This window comes from Sinohyriopsis cumingii, chromosome 6, assembly GCF_028554795.1.
Source record: "Sinohyriopsis cumingii isolate HCF-2022 chromosome 6, ASM2855479v2, whole genome shotgun sequence".
Taxonomy (NCBI): Eukaryota; Metazoa; Mollusca; class Bivalvia; order Unionida; family Unionidae; genus Sinohyriopsis; species Sinohyriopsis cumingii.
Genome location: NC_142966.1, coordinates 117,713,069 through 117,736,575, shown reverse-complemented (window position 1 = coordinate 117,736,575; position 23,507 = coordinate 117,713,069). Strand labels below are relative to the sequence as shown.

At 35.9% G+C, this 23,507-nt stretch overlaps 1 protein-coding gene across 8 annotated transcripts in view; it reads right to left on the bottom strand.

Annotated features, from left to right (window-relative positions):
* The window catches only part of LOC149797813 (uncharacterized), a 156,542-nt gene that overhangs the window by 78,848 nt on the left and 54,187 nt on the right, over positions 1 to 23,507 (bottom strand). For 6 of the 8 annotated variants that reach the window (XM_089962806.1, XM_089962803.1, XM_089962805.1 and 3 more), the window contains one exon: positions 21,668 to 21,749. The exons of the other annotated variants lie outside the window; for them this stretch is intronic. The gene's annotated coding sequence lies outside the window, so the exon portion shown is untranslated. The remainder of the gene's footprint in view (positions 1 to 21,667; positions 21,750 to 23,507) is intronic. 8 annotated transcript variants of the gene reach the window in all.

The window sequence follows — 23,507 nt, the reverse complement described above, 5'->3', positions numbered from 1 at the left end:
CCTGGATGTGAGTCAGTCCTCTGGAAAAAAAACCTAATTGTTACATGTTATTTGTCTTGTACTCCAAATATGGCCTCTATACCACTTTATGAATCTTATTCTGCGAAATAATTTTAAAAAATTACAAAAGATGTTTACTACAAATTATCACTGGTTTTGAATCAAGGTCAGTCTTATGTTACGTGTTTAGGGTCGAATAAACAGCAACACAAAAAAGAATGAAAACAACAAGCTTTGAAAAATATAACAAATAATTTATTTCCCTGGGAAAATATTTTAAAAATGGAAAAAAAAAACTAAGAACTTACGGTTTCAAGAATCAAATCCAAAAATAACCCAACAGTAATCAGCGAATAAAATGTTTTGAAGTCCTAATGTTGAAATGTTCTAATGATTCCAAGCTCAAGTCCCAACAAAGAATCCAAGATAGAAGGCGATGACGTATGATGTAGCCTGTACTATTTTGAAGTATACAGTTCCTTGTACAAACACAATAATTTATCCTCCGGTTTTGGAAATCCAAATAAAATTTTCAAGAAATGTCCTTGTTCAAGAATTCTGTATGAATACAATAATATTTCCAGAATAACTAATTAATCTTCTAGAGTCCAAATAATCTGAAGAAAAATTAACATATAACTCAAAAACTCAAAAGTTCAATACTTCAATACTGGTCAGAACAGAAGAAGACAACTTGACATCAGGTGTTTAAAAGCCCAGAATCTCAGATATCTTTCTCTAAACCACTATTAATACTAAGTATTTCGCAATTTCGGAAATGCCTACTTGCGAAAAAGAGGATGACGTGATCGCGTTTACATGTAAAAGTCACATAGCTCCTTATGTCCTTGACAAGAACCAATCATTTTACTCCTAGAAAAAAGTTGTTTACTTGACCCTCAATCAAGGCCAGGAACTAAGTCAAAAATAGAAACAAGTGTTTCTAGTATTAGGTATCTAAGGAAAACTCAGGTCACACTGAATTTTCTGAAAAATATAATTCCTAGTAAACAAAATTACATTACATTGACATGGAAAGAAAAACAATATTCTTAAACCCACAAACATTCCAATCAAATTAAACACAACTTAAATCAAATATAAATTAAATCAAATATACGTAACAGTCAGGAACTAGGTCAGCATTAGATACAATGTTTCTATAAAGTTGTTTACGTCAACAATAAAATAAATCAGTCAGAACTGAACTCTATTCCAGTAAATAAAATTACATTACAATAGCCAGTGATGGAATAAAAAAATACAAAAACTTACACGCAAACAATTAAATTAAATTGTCCGATAACCAGCTAAATTTATGCATTATTTTGACCTGTTTTCCTATTTTCTTGCTGCCACTGTAGTCGTGTCTACTGACCTGTGATAAATGTTATCAGTCACTTAGCTTGGCACCATTTTCTTGTTTCATTATATATCAAATACTTCTGTTGTCTGTTGTCTAGTCATGATGGACATGTTAAATTTCCCACTACATATACTATTTTGACTGATAAGTTTCAAAGTATTCACTATTTTTGTTTCCCAACGAACTTTTAATGCTTCTGCGGTAAAATTAATTTTCCTCGGCAAACTGTCGTTTCAAGCTCTCTCTCTCTCTCTCTCTCTCTCTCTCTCTCTCTCTCTCTGGGGATTTGTCTCAGCCTGATTTATTTTCTTGATGACCCTGCCGTTCCAAGTCCTCATAGTCAGAGTGGTCTAGGAAATTTGATAATTTTAATAAAAAACATTGCTCCAGAAATATTGTAATATACAAGAATATGACTGAGCTAGTGATTTGTCAATTTTGAATATTGAATGTTCTCATGGAAGTTTTCTGAGAACATTAAATGTTTCTTTAAAAAAATGATGTACGCTTTTAAATGGATAATAATTGTTTTGTTACTGAAGTGTACACCTGATCGTCATGTAAGTTGATATCCATGCGCAGTTGATTTTACTATGTCGATATTTTACACATTTCTTCGGGTTATTGAATGATTTCATACTATTAGTGTTGTAGTTGCGTTTACTTGATCAGTGGTCGTTTTGAGACGGCGAGTTATTTCGAATTAGAATCAATAAATTATTTAAGTATGAGTAAGATTTGCAAATTAATCCAATATATACATTTGTCATAAGAGGTTAAAGCCCAGACTGAAAGCCCAACTTTGTTACTTTTATTCTTGCAGATAATTTTAATGATGAGTAGAAAAAATTATAAAAGTCCCAGATATTGCACGTGTTATGAGATATCTAACCAGTTACATTTATAAAGATAAATCTTGTGTGATGACCAAGAATCATCGCCATGCAAGTTTGTGGACTTCGATATTATATGATGCATTGTTATTATTATTTTTATTATTATTATTATTATTATTATTATTATTAAAGTCGGAGATTTTCATCAAGTCGGTGGTAGTTGTCATTTTGTGATTGTTCCAATCTGGACATCCAAGGAATTTGAGAATGATTTATTTGCTATTGGTATAGTGTTCTTCATGCTATATTATTGACCGTTAATAATATTTCTTTTGTCGGCTGGCTTGCGTTTGATGTATGATTTGTTTGTAAGTCGGCTTGTGTTTGATGTAGGATTATTTTCCCAAAAAAATATCAATAGACTTTCGTAAATCGATTCTTATGTATATAAAAGTTACTTACTTATTTTATAAGAATGCGAAACATTTTGTAACATTCAATTTGTAAGCATTGTTGGGGGGGGGGGGAAGAAACGTTAATTGTATCTTAATTGCTACCTTATCAGCTCAAAGGTATATTTTAAAACACATTGGTGTTCGTTCTGTGAAGACATAATGTTCAATCTCCACATAATAAAGTGCATGCGTACAAGAAATGCGTGAAGTTTATATGGTTGATTATTTGGGAGAGTACGGTAAATAGCGGTTTATATTCAATACAGGCTTATGTTTTATGGTTGGCTAACGTTGGAGGACGTGCTTGAATCTGGAATCTACATATACTTGTTTCGGTTTAATAGATATTAATATTTGCTTGTAATATTTTATATTGTCGTGTAATGCTATATTTCTGTCATTCATTTACAGAAAGAGGTGTTTTAGATTCAGCCTATAAAATGAAACCCATGAAACCAAATGATCGGGCATAATCTTGTAATATATTCTTAAACTTCCACCAAAACTATATGCTTCTCACATGATGATAAAAGTCCCCATACTAGGGTTCTACCGTATCTAATTAAGATTATTAATTACTTTATTAAGTTTGGTCCTGCTTTTCTAAGGTGTGTCAGCCTTGTGGACACACTGAGCGTGACTCTTGCAACAACAAAAAAATGCGTGTTAATTCCAGCAGAAACGTCAGGGTTGTTCGATTGACGAAAACACATTGTTTGCCAATGCGGCCTCAGTAGCATTTTACAACGAAACGAAATATGTACTGGAACAGACCCGTAGTTAACACATTTATAAAGGTACCGTTGTAGTTATGACATAGTAAGATATAATCAGTTTACGACGGTTGCTGGACAAGAATCTGTACTCATCTTGAAAACGTTTATTCAAAAAGTAATAAATTTATTTCTTTATCTTTAGAGTACATCAAACATGTTCCGTTCTTTAAATTTAAGAAATAAAAATTGATATTTTGCATCGGTTTCCTGTAGCTTTGATAAAATGAAGTATATTAAGAAAGATCATGGTGACGTACGTGATCTGCTATAATTGATGTCATCAGTAAGATGCGGAGAAAACTGCATTTTCTTGTTGCTGAGTGTCTGCCGGTGACCTTTTAGAAGTTCTGAATCCAGTTTTAAAAGCTCTAAAGAGTCGAAGATTCTAATGTTAGTTGTCATTTCAATTTCTGCATCGTAAATTCGTGGCACGCACTTGTCTGGTCCTATCAAAATCATTGCTAAAAGAATAATTTCAGTTTCTTCTACTGCAGCCACTGGATCCTATTCAGGATGTTAACAAACGACAGGTAAGCAATATAGCTTTGAAAACATAGATTTGCAGCATGCAGCAATTGCACATAGTGGCGGCTCGTTGAGGATTGGAAGGAGGCAGTTGACCCCCACCCCACCCCCAGGAGACGGAGGTAAGGGTTACAGTCGTGAACGTTTTCCGACGCTGAAATTTTCTTAGTATTTCACCTTCACCTGTGTCATCACGGGTTCGAACCCCTGCTGAGTAATAAGAAAGACTTATAAAATTGGTACTAACAGCTGCCTCGCTAGGCGCTCAGCATTAAGAGGTTAGTTTTAGGATTGGTCACCCTGGTGTCAGGATAACGTGACTGGGTGGGACATCATGCTACGTGTCTGCGGCATGATACCCCAGTGCTAGACATCACTATAAACTGTCACACTGTAGCCATCGTAGCGACATAACTGAAAACTTTTTAAAGCTGCGCTTAAATTCCAAATCACACACACACACACATACACACACACACACACACACACACACACACACTCACCTGTGTCAAATGGGGTCAATTGTTCAAAACAAAAAGATATCGGGTGGGGGTTAGCAACTGACAAAAAAATTCTGTTTCCTGCAGCAAAGTGGGGATGCTGCAGAAGAAAAGTGCCCTCTGGCGCCTCTAACCCTCGTGCAGCCACTGACTGTAAATATCCTCAGCTTGCGAAGGAATGCACATAAGAATTAATCACATGAAAATTAATATCATGTGAACATTTATCCCAATGCTTACAATGGTTATTGGGGCCCCGATTGCCATCTCACCTTTGTCCGCGTGGGTTCGAGTCTCGGGCTCAGCCAATGTGGGTATGTGAAAAAGCTTCCGAGTAGCTTTCTGTGGGTCGATGGTTCCTACTGGGATTTTCCCTGGTTCTGCCTCTACCAGAATGGTGTGATGTGATGTGATTTTGATTTTTAAAAGAAAGCTTTAACAACTGTTCAGTCATATTGCTACGATGTCTGCAGTGTGGTAGTTTAAAGTGATCTCTAGCACTGGGACATCATGCTAGAGACATGTAGCATGATGTCCCACCCAAATCACATTATCCTGACACCAGGCCGACTAGTCCTAACACTAACTTCTTAATGCTGAGCGCTAAGCGAGGTAGCTATTAGTACTATTTTGATACGTCTTTGGTACGACTCGGCCGGGGATCGAACCCACAATCTCCCGCATCCGAGGCAGACGCTCTAACCACTAGGCCACCGGAGCGGTCCTCTACCAATACGACCTATCTTGCGCTGCAAAATAGCGTTAAATACAAACAAACAAACAAACAAAAAAACAACGAAAAGAACACTGGCTATTTGTGCGCTTGTTCTATATGTTACCGTATTCAGCTTCTAGTTTGGATATGTTTAGGACAGCAATGTTCATCTATCTGTACGTCTGTCTCTATGCTGCTGGGTCAGTCACTCAGTCTGTATGTCTGCATCCATTATTACATGTATATCCACTAGTTTGTAATATTAGTTTTAAAAGAAAACTTGCATTAGCAATTCTCACTTGTGATGATTATCTCAGGAAGTTTTAACGTACCCTTGCGCAATATCAGCTTTCAGAACTCTTCTCTAAAACAAACAAGATCGACATATTTATATTGTACCACAACCACAAGGTAATGCCCATAAATGGGTGCAACATGTTCCGTCATCGAACTGTATCAAGTACGGTCAGTATAAAGTAGTTTAGAAACATTGAATGCAACTAATGCGTAGAATCATGAAAGCATAATTTAGCGAACAAGTTTAATTTCAGCATGTTCTAAAATCTAATTGTAAAAGTTGATATTAAGAGCCACTGTTAGCATTGATCTTGTCTTTGTCCAGATTCTGTATCACCGCGATAAATAAATGGACAAGGACATGTTGACATCTGCTGATGGCATGCTCTCTAAAGGCTTGGAAATACTGCGTCTGCTCCTATTACACTGTGTGCGATAAAGTATTTTATCCACACACAAAAATAATGGATTTATGTCTTGGATCAATCCTGAGTTGTCGTGATAATCCTAATGGAATACCAAGCAACAGACTCCGGTATATATTTCCTTTAAGTATCAAAGTCAAATTAACGATTTCCTTCTTTTGCATGTATTTATCATGGCTATAGGAATCATTTGAAGCAAACCTGGGTATAGTTTAGAGTGCCAGAGTCGTTGGAGTTGTACATCTTCGGCAGAAACATGAAAAATAGTATCATACAGTATTATTAAACAAAATGTGCACTGTTTAATATAGAATATTTGTGCCACAAGTTTTTCTTACTATTTTCTCTCTGGAAAGGTACAACAGAATAACTGGGCTCATTACAAACCTTTCTAAAATACAGAAATTAAAGATCTAATTTTCCATCAAAAGATGGCAAGTTGTTCCTACATCAATTTTAATAAAGTTTAATATTAACCGACGTATTGAGATTATGGTGAGACTATTTATTGTATCCAGATCCATACGCATGTACGGATTTCAAGGATTACGTCATTATTTGTGGCATGTGATGTATTAAGTTAAACACTGAAAAAATGGAATACAGTGAAATATTTATTCTAGTCCATCAGCCCGTCCGTGTCGGAAAACCAGCACAGCAATTGACAGAAAGAAAAACCAAATAGTTTTCGTCCCCATTTTGCCAACACAGGCTAGACAATTTTTTTCAATGCTCGTGTAGATTTGCCTGTTATCATCGAATTACGTCATCCAATAGAAATACTTGGAAACCCCTGTTTACTGAATGTTTAATAATAACCATCTTTCTATATTTCTGCCAATCTATTAATCTGTCATTTAGTCCATTACCTAAACACGCATTTTAGAGTTTATTGACCACTTGTCTTCATGATAATCACACTAATGAAGTTCCACTTCATCCCAGTTTTCATACCTTACCGTTCAAATGGTTTTGTATATCTTTAATGGATATAGTGAATGGAAGAAGTTTATGCTGAGAAGCTGATATCTTGAACTTCCGTAATGACGCTTCGTCTTGGGAAATGTATTGTTTTTACTGACGTACATGTAGAGATATAGCATCTTTCTGTGGCGTTGTTTTGTAAAGGATTGTGGGAGAAGCTATTTGAAGCTCTGTCAAATTTTAAACGTAGTCGAGATTTTAATCGCTATTTTGTAAATAGCAATCTGTAACATTTTTAAACCTTATATAAGAGAAACCAAGCATAGTGAAACTGCCTTCTTCTCGAGCCACGTTCTTCCAGTTACGTTCCTCATTAGTGATCTGCAAGAATTCAACTATTCAGCATAGGCAGACCTACTTGCATTGGTGATTTTATTTGAGTAGAAGTTCCAAAGACTTATTATCATATTTTATTTAGTATTATGTCATGATATTATGTCATGATGTTTCCAAGTGCAGATTCTCAAAGAAAATAATTAGTTCTATTGTGCCAAGTTCTGGTAGATATGTGGCATAATCGAAACTTTTCAACACAATCTTTTGTGGCCAGTAATAATACATCCACAGAACTGAATTGTCCATGAATACTATTATGAACTTGCTGCCAGTAAGGTGCATTTGCCTAGGACGGTGACAGCACACGATCCGAACTCCATTGAGACAACTGTAAAATATAGGTCTTGTGTAAAATATTTCAAAGACGTTTGAACAGACGTTTATATACGAACCCCATGCAACATCCAAGACCACACAAGTTTATCAAGTCTCACCTTCTCACAAGTTACGAATTATTGCACTTATTCTTCACAAATATGTAAACCTATTGAATAATGAAAACAACTGTATTATGCACTTAGAATGGGGGAGGGGGAGATAAGGAATGCAATTAATAAGATTGAAAATCTCAGTGTGAGGACAACATCTAACAAACAATTGGCCAACTTAAGTCCTATATGGATCTATTTCCCAATCAAACGCGACATATAAATAGTACCATAGGGTGCATAAATTCAATTTAGTCAAGAATTCCTTTAACTGATTTCACTACATTTAGGCCATGTTTTATAGTCGGCGTGTCGATAGCGTTCACAGTAATCATGCTGTGAGAGGCTTTTATTATTGAACAGTTGCATTGCGTGTTAATGACATGCTGCAATACAGTGTAATAAATGGTCCTTCCATACATCATTGATCCACAAAACGCTGGATTAATGAACCTTCCTAATAACAGCAACTTGCCAACTAATGTATTCCGTCTTTGTTCTGCAGATTTCTTTATCATCGTGTCACTGGATGATTAGCAGCCAATGTGATCTTTTATGCAGCTAAATTTCGGTCTTTGATAAGTTTATTTTGGCCTCATCAAGTCGATGCTATTTTCTAGCTAACTGTAAATTAGTCTCCAAAAGAAAAGAGCATATTCCGGTGTAAAGTGCATTTAACCAAGGTCTATAATGTCTACCATCTTCGAAAATAGTGCCGTCACAACGGATCATTTTTTTAGCTTCAATTTAAAAAAAAAATCCATATTTATTGGAATTAGGCACATACTTAAGATACTAGAAACCAGATAAATAAATAAATACTGCGTTCCATTTGTCTTCATTACTGTATATAGCGAATTTCTTAGATATCATAACATCAATAGTAAATGACCCTGTAACGGGGTTAAATGACCCTGTAACGGGGGTAAATACATGATTGATGCAGATTTCATCCGCTTAGCATAGTCAAGTTTCGAAGAAAAAAACAAACAAAAACAATTAAAAGCAAAATCAAGTAATAAAGTTAGAAGTTTTATAGTTCACAATACACCTAAAATGTTTGTTCTTGTTGCTTTCCACTGACATCAAAAGATTCCAAGTAAAGTCTATGATTCTGAAGGCATGGGTCACAGTCTAACGTTTGTGATCAAGCGGTGTACAAGACCATGACTAACTGAGTAGCAATAGACTGGAATTTTCAAACTGAGTCTGGTTACGGTTTTACTCTTTGTTACATTAGCTTTTAGGAGCTGAATAGGTAGTCACTTAAGTAGTGTACTCCTGTCCGTGGAAACAATGCTCAAATATAAATTTTTGATGATGGTCAAGGCGGCTGTTTGAAGAAAATCATGTTCTGAAGAAAGGTTATTAATTTTAGTATATTTGTCTATGAACTTTTCAAGATTAAAAGACGTATTCCATCTATATCACTCCATATAGGAATGATATATATGATGTCATTTATGACATTCCACAAGCTGCAATAAATTTTGCACTTAGTATTTGCCTATTTATAAATTACTTCAACTGTTTTGTCTTTCTCTTAATTAGGATTTATGGTTGCTTTTAGATGCCTTCCAAAAAAACTGATATCAGCATCCCAAATAACTGATATCAACATATCAATAACAGATCAAACTGAGATGATTTTGTTAACATAGGTGTTGTCTTTGTATTATATATGCAAGGGTAGAAATGTACATACCATGCGACAAAGTTTGTTAGAGTAGCAAATCCTGGAACACAGTTTTCTATCGGTGTAAATATTATTTTGACTGCATCATGGTAACGCTGGCCAGCTAATCTCTGGCAAATTGATCGAGACAAACGTTGTTGACTTTGCCATGACTGTAGACAGAATATCGGTATTAACGAGAAAAAGATTTTGGCCTTAGAAGAATATGGGTTTCACACGCTTGGTGATTAATCCATCATCCATCTCAATGTTTTGCGTGGCAGTGAACAATGATCTTGGGAATCTCAAGCAAAACCTTCGAATAGGATACAAATCTTTCTCATCCATTTGCTTTCGCTTTCCTTGTGAGAGTATGCACATTCGGTGATGAGTCAGGCAGTCATTGAATGTGTTACAACGCTGTTGATTTTAAAACATATTAGGTTTTTGATAGATTTTGTGAAAGCTTGGCGACTGGTCAGACACATTCAATTTATCAAGTGTAAATAAAGATCAAATTCAGTACCGCTCATCATTCATCTTGAGGTCACTGCCGGATAAAAAGATGTCTAGAATGAAACATCCAATGCAAACAGCGAAATGATTCAAAAATTGCATCCACAGACCAGTCTCGTCAACGAAATGAAATATCCGCTACAATCGAATACATGATTTGCTTATTTTTTCTTATAAATTTAATTCTCTACAGGCCACCTTTTCAATATTTAACCTTCTGAGCTGATTTATGCAGCATGTGAATTTTCTATCAGTCTAGTGCGTATAGTACAAAGAGACTGCATACAAAATAAGGACTGTACTGTAACAATGCACATATTTTATGGCAGTAGGCTCTCGGATGCTAAGTTTACAAGCGTTTAAAAGGTTCGAATTTATGACTATGAAATATGCCTTTGTTGTCTCTGAACATCATAACAAATATTTCGGCAAAATTTTACAATATACTTTTTTATTTACAAATGAGTCGGATACAACTGCAAACTACAGAATACGCAGATCTGTCGCCACTTCATGGGCCGGCAGATAGGCGTCCATGCAGCACATTAGGATTCATTCTAGAACAAACAAAATTGACCCTATTCTGCAAGTACATTATGCGACGGCAAATATGGGTCTATTTTCTTTGCAGCTGCATCAGACGTATTTGCGAGCATATGCGGTATGAATTTGCCTATTTTCATTTCAACACTTGAGTGAAATTTGATAGTTAACAGAACTTATTCCGATATCAAAAATAGCTGGAAAGGAGAAAGGATGAGAGGTCATTCAGTGCACATGAGTGTCCATCTGGCGATGCAATGGAAAGGATATAGCATGAAGACAATACGATTTCAAATATTTTTTTTAAGTATCACTAATCTATTTTTATTTCATTCGTGTTGTTCTCCCAATCCAGAAGTGGAGACAAGTGTTTTTCCAATTCATCCTCTCAACGTATGATGTCTGAACCAATGTTAGCTTAATCCGATTGCAAGTGGCAAACGAAATTTTCTTTAATAAATACAGTACCATCTATTTCGTAACAACTGGATATGATGATGCGATGAAATAATCTATATTTCACACTTTTGCATAGACATGGAAATAGGTCAACAAAAACCTGTAAAGTGGTATCAACCGACCCTAACATGTACAACCTGAAATATGTTAGGAATTATCATCGTAATGATTTTCTTTTTGTTTTCGTACCATTGACATAAACTTTTAGGCCAACATCCTATACGTAGTTTATATTTGCAAAATGTTTTGCGTTAGAAAGATACACTCTGACTGCATATTTGAGATAGGAATTTTCAGGCTCGTGCCGCACATATATCCACGTGTGCTTATGCATAGAACAGCTAGGGACATACCAGACTGACCCATAAGTACTGAAGGTTATGCAATATTTTCAGACACATTGATAATTAACAGGCAAGAAACTTGCGCATAGTGCTATTAATGCATAAAAAATAAAATAAATTTTGTGAAAAACTAAGGAATACATACATATATATATGTGGAGAGAGAGAGAGAGAGAGAGAGAGAGAGAGAGAGAGAGAGAGAGAAGCTGGTGGTCCGCAGAATAGTCTTCGATATACTCGTTCCAAACTGCCCTTACACCAAGATAATATCAGGACAACAAGCATGGTGCATCACTTTCGACATTTTCTGCCATCATTGTTCCCTCTTCATAGGTGAACACATGAATATTTTTCACTATGTGTTCAATTGACAAATATAAGATGGTTCCATTTTCTAATTCTGACGGATACTTTATCGCAATCAGATGTAATTTCCCACTTGTAGTTTCATCATCTGCATATTGAATTTACAGGTAAATTTTGAATGGTTTCATGTTTTTGTCACGTTTGCCTGCCCGCGATTACGTAAGTTAGGAACAAAGGAATGGGTTAGCGCAATGAGTACGTCGACCCTGCACTGTTATGGCGATTTTGTTTGTACAAGAACCCCCCGTTAGGTGTTAACACACGCATATAGATGTTAGAAGCTTTGTTCTAAGAACAAAGGACCCTCAACGCTATTGTAAATCTCCCCGCTTTGACAGATGGCCTGAGGTTCGTCTGTTAAATTGAACCGACTGGGGGTAGAATTGATATCCAATCAGAACTGAGGAAGGTTGGGGCCATCAATTCGAACCAGAACTTAGCAGTCAGTCGGACTGATAACGAATTAGTGATTTGTAAGCCGTCGTACTGGTAAAGCAGAATATATTCACTCCGAGGGAGCCACTCGTGATTTGGCGGGAAAACTTTTAGTACATTCTAAGGACAGAAAGCTTCGTAAAGGTCAGTGAGGTATTTGCTCGAGTGTTGCAGAATGTTACGGCATTGTAATTGTAATTAAGTGCAGCATGTATATTTACTTACTAGAATCGTTAGTACGTAGAATTACCCTTTGATTGTTTAATTTAGATGCGTACTTGAGAAATGAGCTATGATTATGAAGATTGCTCGCTCGGCAGAATTAATATTGTATTTCGCTATTTAGTTACTTCGTAGTAAACTAGTGTATTTATTCATATGATATTCTAGATTTTGCCATTGTGAATTAAATGGTAGCTTGTAAAATGGCTGCAGTGTGTAAATTTAAATAATATGGATATTTGAATATTTGTGTACACTTGTGGGAGTGTAAAGTACAGAATTGCGTCGGATTATTGTGATATTGTTGAGAATAATGAGATTAAGAATATATATATGATAAGTAGGATACCGCTCTTATTGCAACGTTGTTTCTATAAGAACGTGTGTGTTTTTCGATGTGCACGAATGCATGGCCAAAGATGTAGATAACCTTGACCTGATGATTGATTGATTGTTGATTTAGTATGAGCGAGATGGCTAACACAAATGCTAACGTACTTGTGTTTTTCGTAGGAAGCTTTTGGGGACAGAGTAGTCAAGTCCCGAGTCTCAGAAAGACAGGATATAAGTAGGCGGAGAACAAGCTTCATTGAAGGAGAAATAGAGAATAGAAGTAGGCGGGGAACAAGCCTCGTTGAAGGAGAAAGAGAGAAAGAAAAGGAGGAGGAGAAGAAGACAAAAGTGGAAGAGGACAGGAAGAATCGGAGAACGCCGGAAGGAGGAAAGCAATTGGCGTAGTAGATGAGTAGAAACCGAGTACAGGGGAAGCTATCTCACACTAAAATCACGTGATGAAATAGGTTGTCACATAGTCGAGAGGACGCAGATTGGCTGAGAACTTAATATCTTTTAATTTGTATTAAATTGTTATTCTTTTGGATTTCACCCTTGTGTTTTTAATAATTTAATTGTCGGTAATGCTGACTGGGGGCTCGGAGCTTTACCTCTCTCTATCACTAATTTCACTTCCTACAAAAACGAGCCAGGGTGGGAATTCCACAGTAATTCAAATAAATATTGGGAGCACCCCACCCCAACGCATAACAGGGAGTCACATATAACTTCAGTTTTCATAGATAAGTTTTTGGCTCCAGTCTCCTTTACCTCACTTTGAAAACTGGTGAAGAAACTTTTAAGGTCAGATTCATACTGCAATGTGATTTGCACAACAGTTCATTTATTTGATATATTATGACATTGGACTATACAAATAAGAACTAGTTTCCTTCAGAGTAGTGTAATACATCTGAAATTATGCCGATAATATATTTGTTCGTTGAGGTAGACTTTTTTAAAAGGTAATAGTTTCGTTCAATCGACATTTTCATTTCTTTCTTTCAAATGATGCCTTTTAATAGAACAGAATGTAATTTGTAGGAAGCATTGTATTCCGATAGTGAAAACACTGACAAGTATTATTCCGGAACCAACCAACCCTGTACGAGTTGTCTGATATGATAAGGAATGTAAAATCTTTATGGTTGGTTGCAGGCTTATAAACTCGGGTCAGTAAATTAATTCGAGATTTCCAATATTGGACTGATCAATTTAAGTGACACTTAAATTTCAACCAATCAGATGGATGAATTTCAAGACTTAAGTTAATGTCAAAGCCAAAGTGATGTTGGGGAAATCCAGACCAGGTCAATTTTCAAGTCAATATCATAAACTAACACAAGTGTTTCTTTGTGTTTTGCTGTTTACATAGTGTTTTTATTTTGTATTGATCACAGTTCAGCATAAATGAACAACTTCAGTAAGATGAAGCGGATCTATCTGCCTGCCTGTCACACTCACTCCATTTTTCCAACAATTGCGTATCATTCACGTATCTTAAGGGAATAAGTATGATATATGAATGACCTTGTGTAGATTTAGAAATACACTGCGTCTTTATATATATATATATATATATATATATATATATATATATATATATATATATATATATATATATATATATATATATATATATATATATATATATATATATATATATATATATATATATATATATATATATATATATAATTCGGAGACTTTGGGTAACTTTAGTACATGTAATTTAAGAATGGACGAGCCATAAGAATATCCCTGGAGATATAAAACTTATTCGGTTCTTTTGATGTTAATCTTTAACATCAACAAGTTTCATCCGCATGGTTTATTTAGTGTGAAATCAAAAAAGATGTTTTAAGCAAAGCAGACATACCAATGGAAAACTTAGCATATGTTTTGTAACGAAGCATCGCTAGCTCACATTGCTGTCTTTGACTACTGTAATTCAATTTTGACAATCAGCGAAGATAAACACCATTGTGAAAAGAAAGTAGATCAAAACCAGAATTTGGAACTGATTCAACAAGCGTAATGCCAGATTCCCGTGTTGCATGACTCTGTAATACCTAACATAACAATAAAACTTGTACTTTTAACTAGAAACGTTTCAGGAGATTGTTCTCTTGTCTCGAACTTCTGAGTTACCATATAAATACAAGGGATTTATAGTATTTAATGTTTGCTGAAATTTTTAGTTTTTATTTGTAATCGTCAACATTTACTAAAGATTAATTTACTTTACAAGCATTGAAATTTATTATAGCAACATATTAATTTCGGAAAATATTGCTCCGGTTTTTTTTAAGTTATAAAATTGTAGCATGCATGTCATCCAGGTCACTATGGTCTATATTTTCTTCTTTTTGCTCACAACACCAAATTTTCTAAATTTACATGCAAAGGTTGTCATGGTAGTCATATAACTTTTATTGTACACCGAAAGTCAATTCAGTAGTATAACTTGAAATTTATACCGGAAGTCACTTTAGTAGGATAACTTGTTTTGTACACCTGAAGTCACTTTTGGAAGTATAACTTCTATTTCTACACCGAAATCCTTATTACTAATCGTGCAGTGTTTGTTCAATATTCATCCCTAATAAATTAATCCGCTGACATATTTTTACAAAAACATCTTTCCCTTACAAATGCTTGTTTTCCTTGCTGATGAATGGAGTAGATTAAAACAAATATATTGTTTGGGTATTTGAACATCTATGTTAATATTGACTCGATATTTTCTGCTTCACGCATGACAGAGCCCGAAATGTTTCCTATTTCGTGCATGACAGAGCCCCTAATAAGCATGTGTCAACAACCATCATGTTAAATTACTTGCCTACAAAATTCCAATATTTTGGAGAAGATTATGACACAAAATGCCAACCCAAATTAATTCTTAATAAGCAGCTTATGTAAAGAATGAAGTTTTTGACGGAGCCGTGTTTCAGGTACTTTGCTTTCCTTTGCTTGCTGCTGGCCACCAATTTCATGAGGCGAATATTCCATTATTATGCTGCCTCTTTCTTAAGGGTTAGCATGACTTGATAATTTCATTACTTTTTTTCCTTGAGTTTGGAACCTTCCCTTTCCGTCTCATTTGATTTCTCTCTCTCTCGTATTACAAAATAATCAATGTTTTCAAAGGAACGTTGTTTTCCTGAGGACATCTGCACTCAGCATGTATAGCAAGCTTAAGTGAGAAAAGGAATACAATAAATCTAAAGTCCCTGTAAAATTTATTATAGGAGATGATAATTAGTTAGTAGTTTTCCTCAGATTTACAACCGACTAAGAGTGACAAAATAGACAACTCAATACTACACATCTTATGTTTTCTTATCAACGGAAAATTTCGTTTCGTATCTGTCAGCAACTGGATACCATCATCACGTAACAACGCCATTTTGAGTGAACCATCAATTATCAAATTGTCAGGCAAAAGCACTACCAGCCATATGTGCGCTTTTTGTCTCTAGAGATGAAAGTGAAATTTCCTAAGCAAAATAAATGCTTATCGCCCAAATTATCGTCTACTGAAATCTTTTCTCTCTGCTTTTGAACTTCGCAAATATTTGTTCTTTTTTCGGACCTTTTATATAATGCCAATTTTCCTCACAGTGTTAATGAAAAAATAGAAAGAATATGATTTGGAAACGAGAACAATTAGACTTTTTCTCAGCTGTCTTGCTCCACTGCTACAACTTCCATTTGAACAAACCGCCATGACGTGATACTCGCCAGTCAACCCGATTATGCTATGATGGGCTATCATCCTTGGCTCTCCATACTACATCGTGCTCTAGACTAAACGAAATGGGACTACATTTATCATTACCTAAATGTAAACAGAAGCGAAAAAAGAAACGTTGTTTCAAAGCTGCCCGATGTAGAACAGGAAGAAGAATTCTAGTTATCTCCCTTATGCCCTTTCCGGCTGGACAATTTAAAAATTCGACCGTTAATTTAGATAACCTAATTCAAATTCCTATCAATTCGTCAAACTTCGTGTCAACTATTCAAGAGATACCTCTGCGTATTGCATTATTTAATGCCCAATCAGTAGGACCACCGCACAGAAATAGTTAATTTTATCAACGACCAGAATACTGACGTCTTTTTCCTGACAGAAACATAGCTAAAAACATCAGGCGATGAGCCCAAGTTTGCGGATCTAACACCCACTCTAGTCCAAACCACACTCACACTGGAGCAAAGGTTAGTCCATTTTTCTGCCTATACCGCCCTCCTCCTAGTAGAAAAAAACAAGCTGACTGAATCTCTCTTTTTGGAGCAGTTTCCGAATCTCCTGCACTATGGAAATTCGATAGGTGGCAACCTGATTATTCTTGGAGATTTCAACTTTCACTTTGACTGTCCCGGAAACCCAAATACATCAATACTCCTAGATTCCATTAATGTTTTCAACCTCAAACAGTCATTTAACCAACCCACCGATAAACATGGTCACATTTTAGACCGGATTCTTCATAGACATGATGATAACATTGTACGGTTCTCCCTGGTATCCCATGACCTTGCATCAGATCACCTCTGCATTATATGTCATCTTGACCTATCAGTCCCTAACCTTCACCTATATCTGCTACTAAGACAAACCTCTGTATGATAAATAGAACCAAACTAATGCATGGCATCCAAGAAAACCTAACAACTTGCTTACCTCCTACAGCAGAACAACTCGATAAATGCCTGCGTTCATTGCTCGACAAACATGCCCCAGCTACCAAGTGCAGAGAATCTATTGAAAAGTGTTCTCCATGGTATATCAGTGTTAGGGACCAGCTTCGCACTGCTAAAAGAGACCGCCGTAAGGCTGAAAGGCTTTGGCTTTCCACCAGACTCACTCTTCATAAGCAAATCTATGAAGCCGCTAAGAAGATTGTCACAAATATAGTCCATGCAGCGAAATCATCCCACTACACTACTAAGATCATGGAAAGTTCCAGCTGCAAAGAGCTCTTCGATATTACTAACAAGCTATTGCTAAGGAACAAATCTACACCACCTCCAACTACCTTCTCTCCAGTCGACCTTCCAGACATGTTTGCAAATTTCTTCCGTGACAAAGTACAAACCATTAGAGATAAGCTTGACACCACAATTTCAATTGACTCGTCGTCACCATACAGTTGGGATACAGAATTTGAGCGGCAGCCATTAGCAGCATTTGAACCTGTCTCTATGGATTTCGTACGTACAATCGTGATGAAGGGTGCACCAAAGTCATGTGAACTTGATCCAATTCCAACATCACTGCTGTTTGAGTGCTTAGATCCAGTATCGCCTTCACTAACTGATGTTATTAATACCTCTCTCTCATCCGGGGAATTCCCATCATTTTTCAAAACTGCCATTGTAAAGCCTCTGCTGAAGAAACCAACACTAGACCATAACGATTTAAAGAACACCGCCCAGTTTCTAATCTCACATTCAAATAAAAAAAAAATCTTAGAAAAGGTTGTTCTATCCCAGCTTGTATCTCATCTGAATTCAAACATTCTTTTTAGCAATGTACACTCTGCATATCGGCCTTGCCACAGTACTGAAACTACTCTTCTAAAAGTAGTTAATGACATTCTCTCTGCTTTGGATAGCGGAAAGATTACAGTCTTCGCCCTCTTTGATTTGTCTGCAGCATTTGACACAATAGACCATTATATATTACTTCACCGTCTCCAGCATGTATTTGGCATTCATGATACAGCCTTACTGTGGTTCAAGTCCTACTTGGTCAACAGGACACAAATTGTGTCTGCAAATGGAATACACTCAAGTACAGTTGATCTATGTTGTGGTGTTACACAGGGGTCTGTTCTTGGACCTGTTCTCTTCATTCTGTACACTCAGATGCTTTTAAGTGTCATCGATCATCATCCAGTATCTCACCAATTGTACACTGATGACACCCAAATATACAAATCTAGCCACCCAACTGAAGTTGATGCTACCATCCAAGGTGTAGAGAGGTGCATTTCTGATGTGAAATCATGGATGACATGTAACAAGCTGCTGATGAATGATGATAAAACGGAGGCCATTCTGATTACAACACAAAGACTTTCTCATTAACATCATTTACCTCAAACAATAAATATCAGCAACACCAACATTAAATTCACACAATCAGTATGAAACCTAGGTGTTACTCTGGACAGTACTCTCACACTGAACCAACATGTCATGAACATATGCAAGGCTGCATATCTTGAGCTGAGACGCATCAGCTCCATTCGCAAATATCTTTCAGCTGATGCCACTGAAACACTTGTGTGTTCATTAATACTTTCAAGACTGGACTATTGTAACTCAATTCTGTCTGGTTCATCTCAATATCTACTCCAAAAACTTCAAAAAGTTCAAAACACAGCTGCTCGGATCATACTTAGAGTACCACGATCAGAGCACACCTCCCCGCTGCTCTGTACCCTACACTGACTATCCATTCGATCCAGAATCAAACACAAAATTTGTTCTCTGTGCTACGTTTCACTGACAGACTCTAGTCCAACATACCTATCCGACATCACCGATGTGTACACACCAGCAAGATACTTACGCTCCTCTTCTGACAATCGTATACTCATTATTCCCACTATGAAAACAAAGTGATATGGACAGCGTTCTTTTGCATACCAGGGCCCAGCAACGTGGAATGAATTGCCCACTGAACTTAGACACAAAGACACAGTGATCACATTCAAGAGTGCTCTCAAAACTTATTTCGACTGCAAGAACAAGCTTAAAGACCTAATAATGTTTCCTACCTTAAATATTCTCAGCATGTTCTTTCTATGTTTTCTAATTTCATGGTGTTTGTGTTTGTAATCATATCATTATATGTGTTTTATCTTTTAGGCGTTGTCTAATGTTGTAAAGCGCTTAGAGCTTCTAAAGATTAGGCGCTATACAAAGTCCTCATTATTATTATTATTATTATTATTATTATTGTGCAGACGAAGCAGAATGACTATAAAAATTTTGACTTTTTTCAAGAATATATTTTAGGTAAACAAAAAGACTACTTCGAGCCTGAACGTGTCCTAACTTTGATAGAACGGAAATATTTCTTGGTTTTACGATTGAAACAGTATTTATTCCAAATTGACAGGAAAACACTGTGAGTGTTGCATTTGTTAGCTGCGTGCATCTTACAAATCAGAATCGCGACATTTTCTGTGAATGAAATTGAGTAAATATATTTTGATTGCTAATCCTGTGAAGGAAATAGAATTAAATCCAGACTTCAGTACAAGATAAATTAATTTTTCGTCCTGCAGACTGAACTAATTTCCCGAGACGTATCCGCAATCGTGCAGTAAAAGTTGTAAACTCAAGAAGATGGTATTTTACTGCAGTCAAGAATTGTCTGCAAACCTTCATATGACTTTTTCCAGCAGGAAATAAAATACAGTGTCAAGTGTCGAATAGTAAAGCAAATTCCAATATATCCAACCTTCCCATAGGTCAAATATAAGAAACCGCTGTGGATGAGCAGTCATCACGATTGGCATTTTATATATCATGTTCCATGATCTAGTAGCTCGCGCGGCTGTCGTTTCATGATCTCTGAAAAGCTGTATCAAGAGTAGTTAATTAGTCTGTCTAATTAGCCCAATCTGATCCCGTTTTCATGCACTTTTCAGGGTCTATGTTGTTTTTTATACTGATTACTCCTAATAAACTGCACAGACCCAGACTGTGTTCCTGTCATAATGGAATCGTCTTATTAGCGAGTATATACGGTTCACTAAAATAAATTTGTACAAGTTCAAAGTTGTCTTCTATTGTTGCAAATATATAGGGATTTATACAATGCTCGCTAAAGAACCGAGAAATCTTGATGCAATATACACTGCAAAAGTTTGTGTCGGATGTTTGGTCATAGACTGTATTCCGTACCTTTTTAATTTCAAACAAGTATTATTGAGAAAATTATCAATGATTGACCTCATTTTGTGAAATTAGGAACGGCCATTAAATTCCAACACTTTGATAAATGTCACTGTTCGTCTTTTCGTCGTCTGACTTAAAAACAAGTGAAAATTATTTATCGTAGTATTCTTGATATTTTAGGGAAATAACTGCAAAAGAGCATTTTGACCTTCCATAGAAATATCATTTCTTAGGGATCCTTGTCAACATTCTAGAAATCTTCAGTTTAACAGTAACGAATTAGACATATAAACCACTCTTATTACAAATGTTTCAAAATTTGTGTATGTTGCTTTTAAACTAAGAGATGAGTTGTTCAAAGCTATAATATAAACACCTCAACAACTGCATTTTACTATGATGTTTATGGCGCACTGTGTATTATACTCCGGGCCGTAGAGAGCGATCACGGGCCCTGAGGTAAGAAACACCCGGGCCACTCCTAGTTCTTGTTCTAACACAAGTGTTCTTTCATAAAATTAAAAAGTGGTGTTCGGCCTGGGCCCACTTACGGATGTATCCCCGGTTGCCCCCCCCCCCCCCCGCCATCTCTTGTCGGCCCTTATTAGACTCTGTATTATTATGTTACACATTATGAGTAGGAGGCCTAAAGGAATGACTAAACGTTTTGTACTGTTCTGTTCGATGCTGTAGGAAGAATGTAATCCAATAAGCGGCCAATTACTAGCAGTACTAATGTAATTCCAGTAAGTGACTGTTTACATTTATATTTTGATGGTTATGTGCGAGTGTTCTCCACGTGACTTTTTCATGAACATTACAGATTTGTTGATGGCAGATTTGTCCACAGAAAAAAATATATTCGTCTTGCAAATTTATGAATGCGGCTAATTCCTTATAATAAAAATTTCCCAAATGTATCTTAGAAAAGGGGGAATGGTAAAAAGTAAGTGATTCCGCCTTTTAATGTGAATATTACAACTAGTAATATCGTGACTGTCATCAAAATTGCAAGTTGCTCTTGGGAAGGGACGAGTGTAGTATAGTGGAGTGGTGTATATGGACTATTGTCAAAAGACAAAGGTGTGCTGCTTTCGTGCATACGTCTATTTTCATAATGTATCGTTTCAAAAAAGTTATGAAAATATATGATGTTAATAAGAATCACAGTATAATGAAGATGACACTTGGTTGAATTAATTTCTTACCTCTTTGGATTGTTAGGAAATTAAACGTAAATCCATTACGCACTCACTTGCAAAGCAAACGTTTCATCTGCTTGATTACAGTCTGTGAAAGAAAAATAATTTAGCTTGCATGTACGTAGCATTGTCATTTTCGTCATCTAAATAGGCAAATTATTATTTTTATTATCATTATTATTATTATTATTATTATTATTATTATTATTATTATTTTAGTATCATTATTATATTATTATTATTATTATTATTATTATTATTATTATTATTATTATCTTTTTTTTCTTCAAATAAGTATCATATAAGTCAGGTAACAGAATTAAAATTTATGTTTTGCCTTTCTCGTAATTATCTCTGGGTTTGAAGTGGTTTTCTGGGGAAAAAGTCTGCAATAATGTTTAAATAAAAAAATAAACATCCTGAATCTCAAAGAATTGGTAGACATAATGAGTTTTCCACGTTGTTCTTAACACTGCCTGTGGAATTATAGTTTATGCCAAGACAAATTTTGTTTGAACAAGAACTAGGAGAGGCCCGGGTGTTTCTTACACCAGGGCCCGTGATCGCTCTCTACGGCCCTGTATGCATAGGTCAACAAGGACATTAGTTTGCTTGGTGTAGTATAGTGTATGCATATTTCAACACGGACAGTAGTCTTTTTGGTGTAGTATAGTGTATGCATAGTTCAACACGGACAGTAGTCTGTTTGGTGTAGTATAGTGTATGCATATTTCAACAAGAACAGTAGTCCGTTTGGTGTAGTATAGTGTATGCATAGTTCAACAAGGACAGTAGTCCATTTGTTGTAGTATAGTGTATGCATATTTCAACAAGGACAGTTGTCTGTTTGGTGTAGTATAGTGTATGCATAGTTCAACAAGGACAGTAGTCTGTTTGGTGTAGTATAGTGTATGCATAGTTCAACAATGACAGTAGTCTGTTTGGTGTAGTATAGTGTATGCATAGTTCAACACGGACAGTAGTCTGTTTGGTGTAGTATAGTGTATGCATAGTTCAACAATGACAGTTGTCTGTTTGGTTTAGTATAGTGTATGCATAGTTCAACAATGACAGTAGTCTGTTTGGTGTAGTATAGTGTATGCATAGTTCAACAAGAACAGTAGTCCATTTGGTGTAGTATAGTGTATGCATAGTTCAACACGGACAGTAGTCTGTTTGGTGTAGTATAGTGTATGCATATTTCAACAAGAACAGTAGTCCGTTTGGTGTAGTATAGTGTATGCATAGTTCAACAAGGACAGTAGTCCATTTGTTGTAGTATAGTGTATGCATATTTCAACAAGGACAGTTGTCTGTTTGGTGTAGTATAGTGTATGCATAGTTCAACAAGGACAGTAGTCCGTTTGGTGTAGTATAGTGTATGCACATTTCAACAAGGACAGTAGTCTGTTTGGTGTAGTATAGTGTATGCATAGTTCAACAATGACAGTAGTCTATTTGGTGTAGTATAGTGTATGCATAGTTCAACAAGAACAGTAGACCATTTGGTGTAGTATAGTGTATGCATAGTTCAACAAGGACAGTAGTCTGTTTGGTGTATTATAGTGCATGCATATTTCAACAAGGACAGTAGTCTGTTTGGTGTAGTATAGTGTATGCATATTTCAACACGGACAGTAGTCTGTTTGGTGTAGTATAGTGTATGCATAGTTCAACAAGGACAGTAGTCTGGTGTAGTATAGTGTATGCATAGATCAACAATGACAGTAGTCTGTTTGGTGTAGTATAGTGTATGCATATTTCAACAAGGACAGTAGTCTGTTTGATGTAGCATAGTGTGTGTATAGTTCAGCAAGGGCAGTAGCCTTTAAGTCTACCGAATAGA